The sequence below is a fragment of the Mustela lutreola genome, chromosome 2 (assembly GCF_030435805.1).
Source record: "Mustela lutreola isolate mMusLut2 chromosome 2, mMusLut2.pri, whole genome shotgun sequence".
In the NCBI taxonomy this organism is placed as follows: Eukaryota; Metazoa; Chordata; class Mammalia; order Carnivora; family Mustelidae; genus Mustela; species Mustela lutreola.
In genome coordinates this window covers 109711920-109728071 of record NC_081291.1, presented here as the reverse complement: position 1 = coordinate 109728071, position 16152 = coordinate 109711920, and the positions used below count along the sequence as shown (strand labels likewise).

Sequence of the window (16152 nt, the reverse complement as noted above, 5' to 3'; positions counted from 1 at the left end):
TTACTGGTGTAGAGTTTGGTCTTTCACCTGGATAACAAAATATGTTTCAGCCATTGTATTTAGTTTGAGTTTCCTGAAGAAATAAATGCCTCTATTTTAGGCATTGTGTTTAATTTGATCTTCCTGAAGAAAAAACAGAAAAACCTCAGATGGCCAATATTAAGGAATAAATAATGCTAAATCACTACCCTCCATCTCCCCAGTGAATTTTCTATTTTGTAAAGTGATTTCAAATTCTTTACAGCCTCTGAACTTCATAAAAATCCAACAAGGTCAGCAGGCTGGGCAAAGGATCATTTTCCTTGTTTTTTTGCACATGAGGAAACAGACCCAGCTCTATGTGGCCTACATTAAGTCATATGGATTTCAAGCTACAGAGCCAAGACCAGAATTCAGGCCTTCTGACTACAAGCCAGTGCTTTCTCAGCTCTGCCGAAAGCAAGTCAGTGGGGAGGCTGCTGAACAGCTTCTGAGTTGTCGGAAATCAGAATTTGCAAGTGGTTTCAGTAGCAGTCCTGGTGACAGCAGGTGACAAAGGGCAGCTGTTTTTACCAGGTTATAATTTTGTGTGATAAGTATCCATAGAACATCCTTCATTTACCCTCGAGGAGTTAGGGAGATGCACCTTCCTGCCATTCGTTTCTGAGGTCTTACAGGGATGCTGGTATCAGAACAGCAAGAATTGGCACTTAGGATTAGCAAAATGACTCCCTGATGAGAAGGGCCAAATGACTGTAAGGAGACAGAAAATAAAGCAAAGGCTGTTGGGCTGGCAGGAAGGGGGCTACCAAAGATGGCGAAAGTTCCCGCCACAAGACCTGAGCTCGGACAGGAGAACAAAGGCCCAAGCAGGAATCTGAGACCCCCGCCCCGGGCTCCTGTGGACCAATGGGATCCCGATGAGCAGGCGGGATATCCAAATAAGGGAAACTTCCAAAAGACCCCTGAGCTTCCTCCGAGACCCCTTAAAAGCCCCCTCCTCCCTGCCTTGGGTGCGACTTCCACTACTCTGCTTTCCAGAGTGGCGGAACCTTGCCCGAGGGTGCCCACCTCCTCCCGGCGCAACTTTCCTGGCTCCCCTTCTCCTGAGCCCTGAAACTTCGCCGGAGAGCGTTTTTAATAAATCTTGCCTTGCACCCACTTTGCCTGGTATTGTGTTTATCTCGCCGGAAAAAAACTTTACATTTGGTGCCGAGACCCGGGAAGGAGATTGAGCCCCCACACAGTGGGGAGGCTCTCTCCTTTCCCTGGCTGAACCGGACCTGCCTTTCCGAACGCCACTTCCGAAGCTGTGGTGAGTTTCCCCGATTCCGCGCCTCCTTCCGGAAAGCCCTGCCCTAATCGCGGCCGCGTCAGGGTGGACCCCGCCGGTCACCAGGTGACCTCCGTGACTCCGAGAGGCTGGGAGACATCCTAACCTCTATGGCAGTCGACACAGTTTTTCTGCAACCCAGTGGTGGACGAGGGGACGCCTTCCTCCAGCCCTCGGGTTGCCCGGCAACGAATCGTGGGGACCTCCCAATCCAAATTCGACCCTAAAACATCCCGGGGGTGTTTTAGGCCTGCTGGCCAATCTTAAAACCCTGGAACTGGACCAGGACCTGCGAAAACGACGTTACTGTACTGTCGCTTGGCCACAATACCGATTAGACAATCAGTCCCAATGGCCTCCGGAAGGCACGTTTATCAGACTTTCATGGACCTAAATAACCTCGGCAGGCACCAAGGCAGATGGGCCAAGGTCCCTTATGTCCAGCTTTCTGGACTCTGCACTCTCGCCCCTTCCTCTGCTCTCACTGCTCCACCTCACAGGTCCTCTTGGCTCGCTCCCCTCCCCCTACCCTGCCACCCACTGCTCCCAAAGACTCGGACCTCTCCTCCCCATCTCCTCTCTCTGAACCCCCGGAGAGCTTCACCCATCCACTGACAAGAGGGCCTCTGGTTCCTCCTCCTCCTCCTCTTTACCGCGATCCTTCACCCCAAGGTCCCTTAAATTCAGGAAAGAAGGCTGAGGAGGACCCTCAGACCCCCATTTCTGACTTGGTGAAAATGGCATTTAAGGTCTTTAATTCCCGTGAGGAGGCGGCTGAGCTTAAACAACAAGCCAGACTCCAGCAAAAGGTTCAGTTACAGACCCAAGCCTTGGTAGCAGCCCTGCGGCCGGCCGGCTCTGGGAGCCAGCAGAGAGGGGAAACCAATCGCACCCCGTCGGGGGGGCCTGTTTCAAATGCAGGGCCGAGGGACACTGGGCTCGCCAGTGCCCCAATCCAAAGCCGCCAACTCGGCCTTGCCCTCAATGCCATTTGATGGGCCACTGGAAATCCGACTGCCCTAACCTCGGGGTATCTTCGGCGCCTCAACGTGGGGGACCCCCCGAGATAGTAAGTCTGGCCTTTCAACTGCTTGGATTGGAGGACGACTGATGAAGCCCAGACTCAGCCACCCCTCTCACCCAGGCCGAGCCCAGGGTTATGCTCCAGGTAGCGGGTAAGTCCATCTCTTTTTTGCTGGACACGGGGGCTACCTACTCTGTTCTGCCTTCCTACTCGGGACTTACTCGAACCTCACCAATTACTGTTATGGGGATCGATGGGGCCTCCTCCAATCCTAGGGTGACCCTTCCCCTTACCTGTAGCCTGGATGGGTTTCCCTTCCCCCACTCGTTCCTATGATTCCTTCCTGCCTGGTCCCTCTACTGGGCAGGGACATTCTCCAGAAACTAAGGGCAACTATCTGCCTCTCCCCTTCCTTCCCTCTATCCACCTCAACCCGTCTCATCCTACACCTCTCCACTCCCTCGACCCTCACTCCAGATGACCTACCTACTGTAGATCCTCAGGTATGGGACATCTCAGAGCCCATCATTGCTTCCCACCTTACCCCGGTTCAAGTACAGCTTAAGGATAACTCTAAGTTTCCCTCAAGCTCAGTTCCGTATTTCCTTAGCCCACCGCTGGGGCCTGAAACCTATCATAGAACGGCTTTAACGTCAGGGACTCCTGATCCCCATCATTTCCCCCTGTAACACCCCATCCTCCCAGTACGCAGGCCCTCAGGGGCTTATCGACTGGTACAAGACCTTAGGCTTATCAACGAGGTCGTGGTCCCCCTCCACCCAGTCGTTCCTAACCCTACTGTCTCGCGTTCCCCCAAACACCTATGACTTTACTGTACTGGAACTAAAGGACGCTTTTTTCACCGTCCCCTTGCACCCTGATTCCTATTTTCTTTTTGCCTTCACCTGGGAGGATCCTGACACGCATGCTTCTGGACAATTAACTTGGACTGTTCTACCCCAGGGGTTCAGGGACAGCCCTCACATTTTCGGCCAGGCCTACAGACTTAACAGCAGTGCGTCCTTAAGGCCAGTACTCTACTACATATGTGGATGACCTCCTCCTCTGTAGCCCCTCCCTCTCGGTCTCCCAAGACCACACCTCCACCCTACTTAGCTTTCTGGGGGCCAAGGGATATCAAGTACCCCCCTCTAAGGCCCTCAACATGACCTTAGGGCAGCCCATCATGGTCTACTCTCCTGCTGACTCACAGAGCTCCTTAGCCACCGATCCCTGGCCCATCTGACTCCGTCTCCAGCTATTCCATCTGCTATTCCTAGAGAACCCGCATCTCTCTCTCTCTACCTCCCCCCGCTTAAACCCTGCAACTTTACTGCCTAAACCCTTGCCAGATAAGGGGTGGATCCAGGACAGGATTGCCCTGCCAGGCAATCTGGTGCACACCTTGATTACTGACATCCACCAATCCCTCCATCGTGGCCCATAGGCTCTCCACTAATTTCTTCAGCCATTGTTCTATCATCCTTCCTTATCTAAGGTAATCGAAGTTGTCCACAGGGCTTGCAAAACCTGTTCTGCCGTGAATTCACAAGGAGGAATCTGCAGACCAGGGCCTAACCAACAGCTCCGAGGTCATCAGCCGGGGGAAGACTGACACCTGGACTTCACTCCCATGCCTTGCCATAAAATTCATTCACAGGCTGGATCGAAGCATACCTCATCGCCCAGGAAACAGCAGACGTAGTGGCTACAATACTCATCGAGCGCATCATCCCGAGGTTCGGATTGCCCCAGACCCTCCAGTCGGACAACGGACCTGCCTTCATCTCCAGTGTAACCCAACAGGTAGCTGAGAGCCTCAACATAACCTGGAAACTTCACATCCCATACCACCCACAGTCATTGGTAAGGTAGAAAAGGCCAATGGGCTGCTCAAAGCCCAACTCACCAAACCTACTCTAGAAACCCGTCTTTCCTGGCCTACACTTCTGCCTATGGCTCTCACCAGACTCCTGGCTACGCCCCGCGGGTCTTCAGGCTTAAGCCCATTTGAATTACTATACGTCCGGCCCTTTCTTAGAAATCACAGCCCTCCAGCCATTTCCCCGCCTCTTTTATCCTATCTACCTTACCTCACTCCTTGTCCTAGGGATACCCCTCCCTATTGACTGGCCACTCCCCAACTTCAGGGCCACAAATAATACGGTCCATATGGGCCCCATCGGGGGAAACATACCTATTATTAATGTGTCCTCCCTTACCACCGCAGCTGCCATATCACTAATTCCTCCCTCCTGTACTGTACTCCCTCGGGAATATTTCTCTTGTGCCCTCAGGGAATCTATCGCTGCCTGACCACTAATGACTCCCTGGGCTGTATATTCATTCTACTATCTCCTACCACCATCTACTCTGAATCCCAGCTGCTGTCCATCCTATTTCCCCAACACCATGGAGGAAGGGCTGCCCACCTCCCATTCATAACAGGGGCAGGAATAGCCACAGGGGTGGCAACTGGAACAGCGGGGATAGGAACCTCCATAGACTTTTTCTTACAAACTCTCCCAAGCCCTGAATGATGACACGGAACGGGTTGCTGACTCCCTCACAGCCCTACAGACGCAAGTCACCAGCCTGGCAGCCTTAGCTCTACAGAACCGACGGGCCTTAGACCTTCTGACCACCGAAAAAGGGGGGACCTGCCTATTATTAAATGAAGAATGTTGTTACTTTGTTAACCAATCATATAGTTACCTCCAGGATCAAAGAACTCAGGGATCGGATCCAAGCACAGTGGCGAGACACATCCTCCTGGGGCCTGGACCCCTACAACTGGGTAACCTGGCTGCTCCCTCTGGCGGGACCTGTAAGCATAATCCTCCTCCTAATCTCAGTTGCTCCCTGTCTTTTCCGGTACTTGCAGGGTCGCCTACAAGAACTTGCCTGAGTATCTGTCAATCAACTCCTCCTCCAGCCCTACTCTCGCCTGCCCACTTCCGACTACCCCTACGACGACGCCCCCTGTCAGCAGGAAGTAGCCAGAACCGAGTCGACGCCCCTGACACCATTATATTAAGCAAAAGGTCGGAATGTTGGGCTGGCAGGAAGGGGGCTACCAAAGATGGCGAAAGTTCCCGCCACAAGACCTGAGCTCGGACAGGAGAACAAAGGCCCAAGCAGGAATCTGAGACCCCCGCCCCGGGCTCCTGTGGACCAATGGGATCCCGATGAGCAGGCGGGATATCCAAATAAGGGAAACTTCCAAAAGACCCCTGAGCTTCCTCCGAGACCCCTTAAAAGCCCCCTCCTCCCTGCCTTGGGTGCGACTTCCACTACTCTGCTTTCCAGAGTGGCGGAACCTCGCCCGAGGGTGCCCACCTCCTCCCGGCGCAACTTTCCTGGCTCCCCTTCTCCTGAGCCCTGAAACTTCGCCGGAGAGCGTTTTTAATAAATCTTGCCTTGCACCCACTTTGCCTGGTATTGTGTTTATCTCGCCGGAAAAAAACCTTACAAAGGCAATGTTCATTTTTTCATTCTTCTAATATCATTTAACCACCCTAACACCTGCAATCCTGAGTTAGCTATTAGGGACACAAATGTGAATAACAGGTCACAAAACCATCAATACTTTTGATGCTGAGGAGGTCAGAGAAGAGAGGAAAGCACCTATGTCAGGCATTGTTCCAGAAAGTTACAAATGAAATGCAATGGAAGAAGGGAAAATGCTGTTCATTTTCAGAGTGGTAACACTGGCAACCGGGCCTTGAGATCTGAGGAGTTTTTCCATTGAAACAGGAGGCAAAAGGGCGTAATGGACATGGAGATAAGATGACACATGTCATGGTCATGGAATTTTAAATAGTTCAAATGCAGGGAGGACATATGGTGTAGGACTGGAGGTGGCTGGGTGGGAGATGGAGGTAGAAACGGGAGGTGAAGTCTGAACGGTGTAATGGGATAATATCAAGACCGAAAGGAAGGGCTGAGGAATTTACACTTTATCCTGCAGGTGGTGGAGAAGGATTTAATCAGCAGAGGAACGTGATCACATCTATGTCAGGAGGTTAAACTGAGGTGGGTGGTCCGGGGTGGGCAGGAAAAGTAACGGCAAAAAAAGTGGATGCTTCCTTGGTAGTGGAACTCTTTGTATTTCTTTTCCCTTCAGTTTTCTTCTACTTGTTCACTTATATTTTTCCAGTAGTTTCCAGGCATTCTGGAGATACTAGTGCTCTTTCTAACCAGTCCAGGAAGTATGTCTAATGGTTAACCTGGATATTCATAAGAGACTATGCCCATTAAATATCAGTGCGAAGAGTACTGGGTTGTGCTTTACAGAGTCGCTCTTGTGTGCATGGGGGGACTGCTTTGCACCTGCAACGTCATGGAGACCCAGCACTCTCAAGTGTGTGTTCGCCCCTGGACCCACCACCAGCCAATTTACCATGGATAATCTTGCTGTACTTTATATGCAAAATGCTAGGCCCTGGCCTCTAAGCCGACAGTATTAGCTGGGTTAAGACAGATATTGAGAATCAGAAGCCCAAGGATTCTTGACATTTCTTATAGCAATAAGCCACAGAGAATCACGATTTAAAGTTTAACATTAACAAGCTATGCTTCACATTGCCCTGGGAAGAGTAAAGATTATTTATCTGCTAAAAACAAAAACAAAAACAAAACAAAACAAAAAGGCAGTTCCAAGTAGCCTAGAGGATAGAAGAGATACCTGTTCAGCTGGTTCTACCACCCAATGGAATCCATCCGTTTGGGCAGAGAAAGAAAACAAGGTCAGTCTGAGCTAAAAACTTGTTTTCAATGATTTAGTGTCCTGGATTGAATGATTAATTTCTGACCCAATTTTTCAGCCAGTTTGGTGATGAGTCGAGTTTTATGTACAGTCCAAACCAGATAAAAATGGGCATATATGATCCATTTTATGCAAGACAATGTCTTTTATATCTTTTGAAATAAACAACATCCTACAATGTCTTATTAATGGATTTTGCCATTCTTTTTTACTTAGAAAATACTTATGTTTCTTCTGTCCTTGAATCTACTTTTTCAAAGTTTCACTTCCACCATATTCATTCAAGTGTCCACTCACTGACCACATATCTATTTTGGGTAACAACAACAATAAGAATAGCTGACACCTACATAACATTTATCAAGCATTATTCCACATTTTTATTACTTATTAATTTGTTCAATCCTTGCATTAACCAGAAAAAGTAGGTTCTCAGAGAAAATAGGAAATCTGGGGACAGGGAGGTAAAGTGATCTGCCACGGTCAGTCACAGGGCTATGCATGGGTAAACTACCATAGAAAATCTGGGAATATGTCCTTTTGACCTCTAACAGCACAGCCCGGTTAAGGTGTCATATATGACAAGCACTAAAAATTGGTGGAAAATCAATGATCTCAAGGGCAATGTGTTCACCTTTATTGTCCAGTCTCTTTTTATTTTCTTTCAACTGAAAGCCAGTTTTTAATAGATTAGAGAAAGCGCCAATTTGATCCCAAGATGCACCATGTGTGAACAGAGGGCAACGAGCCTGTGTCCTTATCCCAGACATCAGATTTGACAAAAGATTTCACAGTCAGCAGTGATTTCCATTAAGTCCATTTTACCTGTTTCTCATCCGTGCTTTGTTGCAAAAGATATCTAAGTGACTAGGCATTCATATGTCATTTATTTTAAAATGTCTGCCTCGCATGTCATCCTAAATATCATGACAAAACGTGAAAAGTTCTCCTTCCTCCTTGAATGGCTACAGGCAGAAAGAGCAGGATCACATAATGTCTGCCTGCCCACAGCAGGCGGGGTTGATGTGAAACTCTGATAGTGCTGGCACTGGCACCTGTACATTTCAGACCTTCTGATTCCAGGGTTCTGGGACTCTGAACCATTATTTTCCTCTGTGTCAAAATGCTTGAGGTGAAAAGGTGAGGAGGCTCTCCTGGCCTCTTCTGTCATGATCTAGAGTCCTGTACAGGTTGCTTTCTCATCTACTGCCCCACACGTTAGACCTGAACTTCACGTCTTCACCTTGCAGTTGAGATATTAAGCCATTGGTAGCTCATGAAAGACATGAAGAGAGAACAGCAATCCTAGCGTCTCTTCCAGATTCCCTTAGAACTAGGAGGATTGTGTCATGTGCCACAGCATCAACCTGCCCAGAACTGAGCTTTGGGAAGTTCCTTAAAAGGAAAAATGAAGGTGTTGGCAAGGATGTGGAGAAAGGAGAACCCTTCTACAGTGTTGGTGGGAACGCAAGCTGGTGCAGCCACTGTGGAAAACAGAGCGGAGGTTCCTCAGAAAGTTGAAAATAGAGCTAACCTACGGCCCAGCAACTGCACTACTGGGTATTTACCCTAAAGATACAAATGTAGTGATCCAAAGTGCACCCGAATGTTTATAGCAGCAATGTGTACAATAGCCAAACTATGGAAAGAACCCAGATGTCCATCAACAGATGAATGGATAAAGAAGAAGTGGTATATAAAAACAATGGAATACTATGCAGCCATCAAAGCCCCCCCGAAATCTTGCCATTTGCAATGACATGGATGGACCTAGAGCATATTAGGCTAAGTGAAATAAATCAATCAGAAAAAGACAATTATCATATGATCTCACTGATATGAGGAATTTGAGAAACAGGACAGAGGATCATAGGGGAAGGGAAGGAGAAATGAAACAAGATGAAACCAGAGAGGGAGACAAACCATAAGAGACTCCTAATCTCAGGAAACAAACTGAAGGTTGCTGGAGGGGAGGGGTGTTAGAGGGTTGGGGTGGTCAGGTGAAGGACATAGGGGAGGGTATGTGCTATGGTGAATGCTGTCTGATGAATCACAGCTCTGTACCCCTGAAACAAATGAATCATTATATGCTAATAAAAAATAAAAATTTAATAAAAAGGAAAAATGAATTCCTATGCAGCGTTCTAAGTGTGTGATTTACAATGTTACTTAAAAAGCTGGTCTTGGTTCTTTTGCAAAATGTGAATAAGGATGTGAAATCAAGTAGGAAAGTATGGTCTCTGGCTCCTGTCTTCAACCCCCAATCTCATCCTCTAGCTCCTTTACCAATATGATTGTGTCAATCTCTCAGCAGAGCGAACTTTCCTTAGCTTTTCCCGTTTTAAAAAAATTTTATTTATTTATTTGATAGAGAGGGCCATCACAAGTAGGCAGAGAGGCAGGCAGAGAGAGAGGGGGAAGCAGGCTCCCTGTTGAGCAGAGAGCCCGATGCGGGACTCGATCCCAGGACCCTGAGATCATGACCTGAGTTGAAGGCAGAGGCTTAACCCACCGAGTCACCCAGGTGCCCCAGCTTTTCTCCTTTTGTCTTGTTCTGAGATATGCATGCTTTTGGTCATTTTCCTTCATCTGTTTATCCAGCTCTCTCCTCAATATATTTTTCTATCAACTCATCTAGTGGGTTTACATATGTATTTTTTCCCATGTAATTATTTGAAAATGTTTTTGTTTAATGAAACAGTAATTAAATTGGAAAGATAAGTCATATAAATGGCTATACTTTCAAGATGTGAAGGGTGGAAAAAGCAGGAGCATTACAGGGTGAAAGCACTCTATTGATTGCCTCTGGATCTCATGGTTTATCAATCAGCCACGTGATATAACTGGGGTAATAGAAAGCATAACATTTTATTGACCTGGTGATTTTATTAATCATAGTTTTCTCCCTTGCCTGTCTCTCTCTCTTTCTCTCTCAAGGCCAAATACTTTCTCACCTCTCTTTCAGACTGAGGTAGCCCTTGAGCCAGTTCTAGTCAGTAAAAGTTAAATGGAAGTCTCCTGGAAGATTCTAGGGGAGGTATTCGTCTTTCTGTTAAAAGAGAAGTGCAGAAAGAAAAGGTTCTGTCCCCAGTGCATCCTACTTCTAAAGGTGGTTGCGTGAGGACATGGTGGTTGGGGCAGCTGCAGCCATCTTGCCCCAAGGAGGAGAACACCAAGGGAGTTGCAAAGACACCAACAGAGGGCCTTCGTATCATTCAGTTGCTCAAGTACTTATTCAGCCACCATATAATGAATGCTTATTTTGTACCAAACTGTACTAGTGCTGGGAATTCACATGTCCATTTGTACAAAATAAACCAAGTCCCTGTTTACAGGAAACTTACATTTAATAGAAGGAAAGACAGCCAAAAATAAATATATACCAGGTAGAGTCAGGAGCTATGTAAAATGTTAAGAAAAATAGGAGAACTGGAGAGTGACAGGGTGACATTTTATATAGCTTGATAAAGGGAAGTCTGGTAAAGTGACATTTGAGAGACACAAACGAAGTGAGGGAGTTAGTTATGCAGATATTTGGGGTGTAGGAAGAAGTGTTTCAGGAAAAGGGAGCAGCATATGCAAAGATCCTGCACCAGGAAGGCCAGGGAGGCCAGAACTGAGCAAGCAACAGGGAGAATGGAGGAATGAGATAAGAGAGATAGCAGGCATCCAGATAATTTAAAGGCTGGAAAAGCATGGTAAGACTTTTCAATTTCATTCTGAAAGACATAAGAAATCTTTGGAAGATTTTGTGTAAGAAAACAACACGATACTTTAATCTTACCTTTCTGATACTTAAAAAAAAAAAAGCCTTTGGCCATTGGATACAGAAATGTTAAAAAAAAAAAAAAAGAGCAAGGGAGGAAACTGGGAGACAGAAAAATACTGTGAGAGATGATGATGGTGGCTGGCTACAGGTAGGGGTGGTGAGGAAGAGAGAAAAGTTAGATTCTAGGTATGTTTTGAATTTCCTGATGGGGTTCCATGCAAGGTATTAGTCCATTGAGGGTCTATCTTCAGATTTCTTAATACATGAGAAATATTAAATTCCTCCTGTCTAAGCCACTAACTATTGATGGGCTGTTCTCCTACTTAAGGCTGAAAGTATTACTGATAGAGTTGGAAGCAAAACTGCTGTTTCTTCAGATGTTCTTTTCTTCCCATTTTACAAATTCGAACAGAGTCATTAGAGTCCTGAACCATTTTGTACCCTTAGCCTAAGGTTTACCTTTAACATTTACTTAATTATTAAAGCCCATTAGAAATAGAATAGAATAAAAGAAACCTGAGGACTGGAGAGCTTATGTGACTTGACAAAAGTCACATAGCCAATTCACAAGGTATTGATATTACAGCTCAGGTTGTAATCCATGTTCAGATTACAATAAGAAAAGATGATAATACAAAAGTACTTCAACTATTTTTCCAGAACAGCTGGAAGTGGCCGAGCCAATTTCAACATGGAGCAGCCCTCTCTTGTGAGGTACTTAACAGATTTTGTCTCGTGTCCTGTGTGCTTTCCCTGGCGAACTGTACATCAGGCAAGGGCAGGGTTTCCTGCGTCTCCCAGGGCAGGTACTCTCCTCATTGCCTCTCTTGAAGCAAAGAAAAAGGAACTGGGTTGATTCTCTTAGTGGGATTTTGTCAGGGAGACTTGGATGGGAGAAAAGGAGAAAAACCTCGCCCAGAAAAAAAGCAAATATAAAGCACTTTTTTTTTTTTTTTTTTTTTTTTTTTTTTAGGTGAAAGCGATTAGTGCTGTTAATCTCTTTATTCTGGTGAAAAGTATGGCAGGTTAATTACAGGAATGAGCCAATCTGGTACACTGGGAATGATGAGAAAAAGACCCCTTTTAAAGGCTGGGGACAGCTTCATGAGAACAGAGCTGTCCAGTAGAAAATAGAATGCTAGCCACATATGTAATTTTAAATATTTTAGTAAACATATTTAAAAAGTAAGAAGAAACAGGTGAATTAGAGTCATATAGTTAATTTACCTCAATATATTCAAATATTATCATTTCAAAATGAGTCAAGCCACATTTCAAATGCTCATCAGTCGCCTGCAGCTAATGGCTACCACATTGCACAGCACATTTTCGGAGAACTAAACATGAAAATATCTTTAATGTGAAAACTTCCGTGAGGATAAAACACAGTCTTTTTCCTTTTGTAATATTTTATTTATCTATTTATTTATTTATTGAGAGCGTATGAATTGGGGAGGGGCAGAGGAAGAGGGAGAGAGAGAATCTTAAGAAGACTCCATGCTGAGTACCCAGGGTCTGACGTGGGGCTTGATCTCTTGACCCAGAGATACTACCCTAGTTGAAATCAAGAGTCACATGCCGGGCACCTGGGTGGCTCAGTGGGTTAAAGCGTTTGCCTTCGGCTCGGGTCGTGATCCTGGGGTCCTGGGATCGAGCCCCACATCGGGCTCTCTGCTCGGCGGAGAGTCCGCTTCCTCCTCTCTCTCTGCCTGCCTCGCTACCTACTTGTGATCTCTGTCTGTCAAATAAATAAAATATTAAGAAAAAAAAAAGAGTCAGATGCCTAACCTACTGAGGTGTCCCCAAACAACATCTTTTTAAGAACTCAGCAGTGTTACCTGTTTCAATGTATTTCAACCAAAACACAGACCATTTCTAAGTCATTAAAATCTAGAATAACATTTGAGAATGAATCCAGGACTAGGTAATGAAGGGTAAAATGGGGATAGTAATACTCATAAAGACTGATATTGCCCCTAAATGAGATGATATGTATGTTTGAAAAAATAGAACACTATATGAATATACCTCTATGAGCAACATTCCTTTTATTTTATCAGAATATTGGTCCTTGGCTATGTAAACACTTCAAATATCTGTAGCATTTATAGAATTATCTGTAAATGATTCTTTCCTTCCGATGTTTTTATGCTCTTTACCTTTAAACCAATTATACATTTGGAAGCACTGACCAGGAACACATTCAAATTCCCAGAAATAATCAGTCTGATAAAGACTTGCGGCATTTTCTCCAGCCAGTCAGGAAATATCTGAATGTGCACACATGGAAAATCTAAAGTCTTTCTCAATGTAGCTAAAAATGTTGGGGGAAGGCCAGTGTTGGGGGGAGAAAAACACTGATGGTTTCTCAAGCCTTTTCTGGTCAAATATCTGATTTAAGGATACCGTAGATAGAAGTACCTACAAATATATAAACACGCTTTTTTTTTTCTGCATCATGTCTGAGATTTCTGAATTTCTCTGTAATTACATTTAGCAGGAGCAGCTCCCAGCAATCTGTCAGCTTTTCACAGCGTAGTAACCTACTGATCGCTGCCTCAGCCCTTCAATAAATACGTAGGCTGCGTGCGTGTGCGCTTAGAGAACTTCACAGGTTTCCATGGATACAGGAATTTTAGTGCTGAGGCACATTTACTATTGCTTTTCTTGTCACCGAGAGTCCTGTAAACACTTGTGTTGTAAGATTTTGTGCAGAAATTTAGCATTTTACAGAGAACCAAGTCAGAATTACCTTTTCCCAGATGCATTGTAGGATTTTCCCTTACGGCAAAGTCCCTGAAATCATTTATATTTGTGGCCTCTTTTTAGTGATGTGCTTTCATTTATTAGAGTAATAAAAGACAATAAAGGCTTAACTACATTGTCAGTATCACTTTTAAGTGGCAGATATTTACACTATGTAAATGTTACAATTAATAAATAAGACTACTGGCCCTGAATTTAAAATGGGAAGAGGCAAATAGGAAAAGTAGGAATAGGAATATTGTGTATATATTGAGCCATTTTTCTGCCTGAATATGGTGAAATTCAAGTATCATTTCCAAGGATATCTCAGTGTATCTATTGACTGAGCATAATTTGAATTTATTCTCTCTTACTCATATTAAGCTTTTTGAATATTTTAAAGACCTTTCCACAGATCTATGAGAATGGCAGGATATGTGTTATTTTTCCTATTTCACACATGTGTAACTGAGGCTTAGAAGGCTTAAGGAACGTGCGCTAGCAAGTGGTAAAACTGGGATTAGAACCCAAGACTCTTGACTCACTGTTCAGGGCTTTTCCATTGTCTTTTTTCTTGGGGGGTGTGGAATGCAAGCAACTTCTATAGAAAGCGTACCCCTTTCCTTCTTTCTTTGTTTCTGTGTGCCTCTGACCTGGGGCCTCATTAAATCACTCTTTTCTCCACCGATCCTCTTGGTGGCCCCAGAGACTTTGTTCAACCTGATTTACCGAGTTTAGTAATTTCAAAAGCACATGATGATTCAGAAGTAGTAATCCTAGAGAGATCACATAGCCTGGATGCGCACAGCATGAGGACTCTTCAGGGAAAGAGATTTCTAGATCCGATCATGCTGACTGAGGATGTACAAAGCAGACAGAATGAGAGGCTTGAGCATTTTGTAGAAAAATTTAGTCTGAATAGACATGAGCCCAGATATTGCAGTCAAGAAAAAAGCTTTTACTTTAATAACATGGATTTTGTGGTACAGGGGTGGACTATTCGAGTGACTGTCTCAACTCTCACTTAACTATGCTCATGTAGCCAGCAAACTCTGTCACCTCAGCAAATACCCCAGCTAAGACTGGGAAATCTTCTTAAGACTGTTTTTAGCTTGAGGCCTCATTCACCTCATTTTGTACAGGCCTTTTGTTTTTTTGGTGTTTTGCATGTGGGTGTCTTCCTGGTTTTGTTTCATTTTTGTTTTGCTTGATTGTTTAATCTGGAAGGAAGGCTTCGCTTTCACTGTCCAATACAAGAGAGAGTTTGGGTAGAGGAAGAATTCTCCAGTAAGAGGCCTGATCTTGGTCCAATCCTCATAGGCATGGAGTAAGACGCTTTGAGGCTCAGGCCTCAAGGGCAACTTTCCAGGACCTGAGGAGTCATGGGTTTGTTGTGAGGATCAAATGAGACTATGGATATGAAAGTATTTACTGATGTGTGTGTGTGTGTGTGTGTGTGTATGTGTAAATAACCGCACACCAAAACGTTGTGTTGAGCACTCTGTCTGACATCACACAATACAAACTGGTTTTAGTCTTCATGTATTAATATGGCAAATAGTGGTTTGTTACATCACAGGCTTTTGCTAGAATGTGGACTTTATTCATTTAGCAACAAACATGACTAAATCATCTCCATTATAGTTATTTCAACGTGTTTCAACCAGCCCAGTTAGGCAACAACTGAGGGGGCCATGCACGTGGTGCTTCAGTTAACAGAATAACCAAAGTAATAGAAAATGGTGATTTGGCTATAAGCTGACATCTGCTCCCATTCCATACCACGTGAAGCCCATGAGATCCCGGGATCACAGCTCTGGACTCAGATCAGCTTTGGTTATAACTGCCCAAGGTTCACTCCTCATTCCTTCCGCCTGGAAATTTGAATTCTGTGCTGCTCCTCCATAGAGAACCACTGAGTGATTAACTATTACTCCTTCCTGTAAAAACGAAGAGAGAACTCAGGGTTCTCCTGGACTACAAGGTTCTCTCTGTTTCCCCTGCAAATTTCACTCGGGCATCAAATTGAATTTACTCTGAACTGAATGCATTTTATCTATACCTGGCAGGGATCAAGAAGTAAAATTATAAGATTTATCTCATCTTAATTCTATTATGATGCATTTAATCACAAATACCCCCAAAAAGAAATGATAATTTATCATGAATCCATAATACAGAGAGGAGAAGGGATGATTAAGTGTCCGATTAGAGAAAACAGATTAACCTGGCAAACATAATAAATTTAACTCATAATTGGGATGTCTTTATAAATGCTCACAATAACTCTCTTGTAGAAAATCATGAGCCACTTCCTTCAGTGATGACTCAATGGAAATAGTTGGGGAACATAAAGCAATTCCATGTTTATGGCTTTCTCTTACAGACATTCAATGGGTATTGAAAGGCATATCTGATTCAGCTTAGAACTCTAAAAATATATCAAAAAGGAAACATATAATAAAAATATAAGCTAAAAAAAAAATAAAAGCTACCCAAAGCTACAGCCTGTCAAGTGTTCTAGTTTCCTTTCC

At 44.7% G+C, this 16152-nt stretch overlaps 1 long non-coding RNA gene across 1 annotated transcript; it reads left to right on the top strand.

Annotated features, from left to right (window-relative positions):
* The first annotated feature begins 1040 nt into the window (after positions 1–1040).
* Positions 1041–5251, top strand: LOC131824719 (uncharacterized). The gene is made up of 2 exons (XR_009350956.1): positions 1041–1294; positions 3997–5251. It is a non-coding gene; the product is annotated as an uncharacterized LOC131824719 (long non-coding RNA).
* Positions 5252–16152: the final 10901 nt, after the last annotated feature.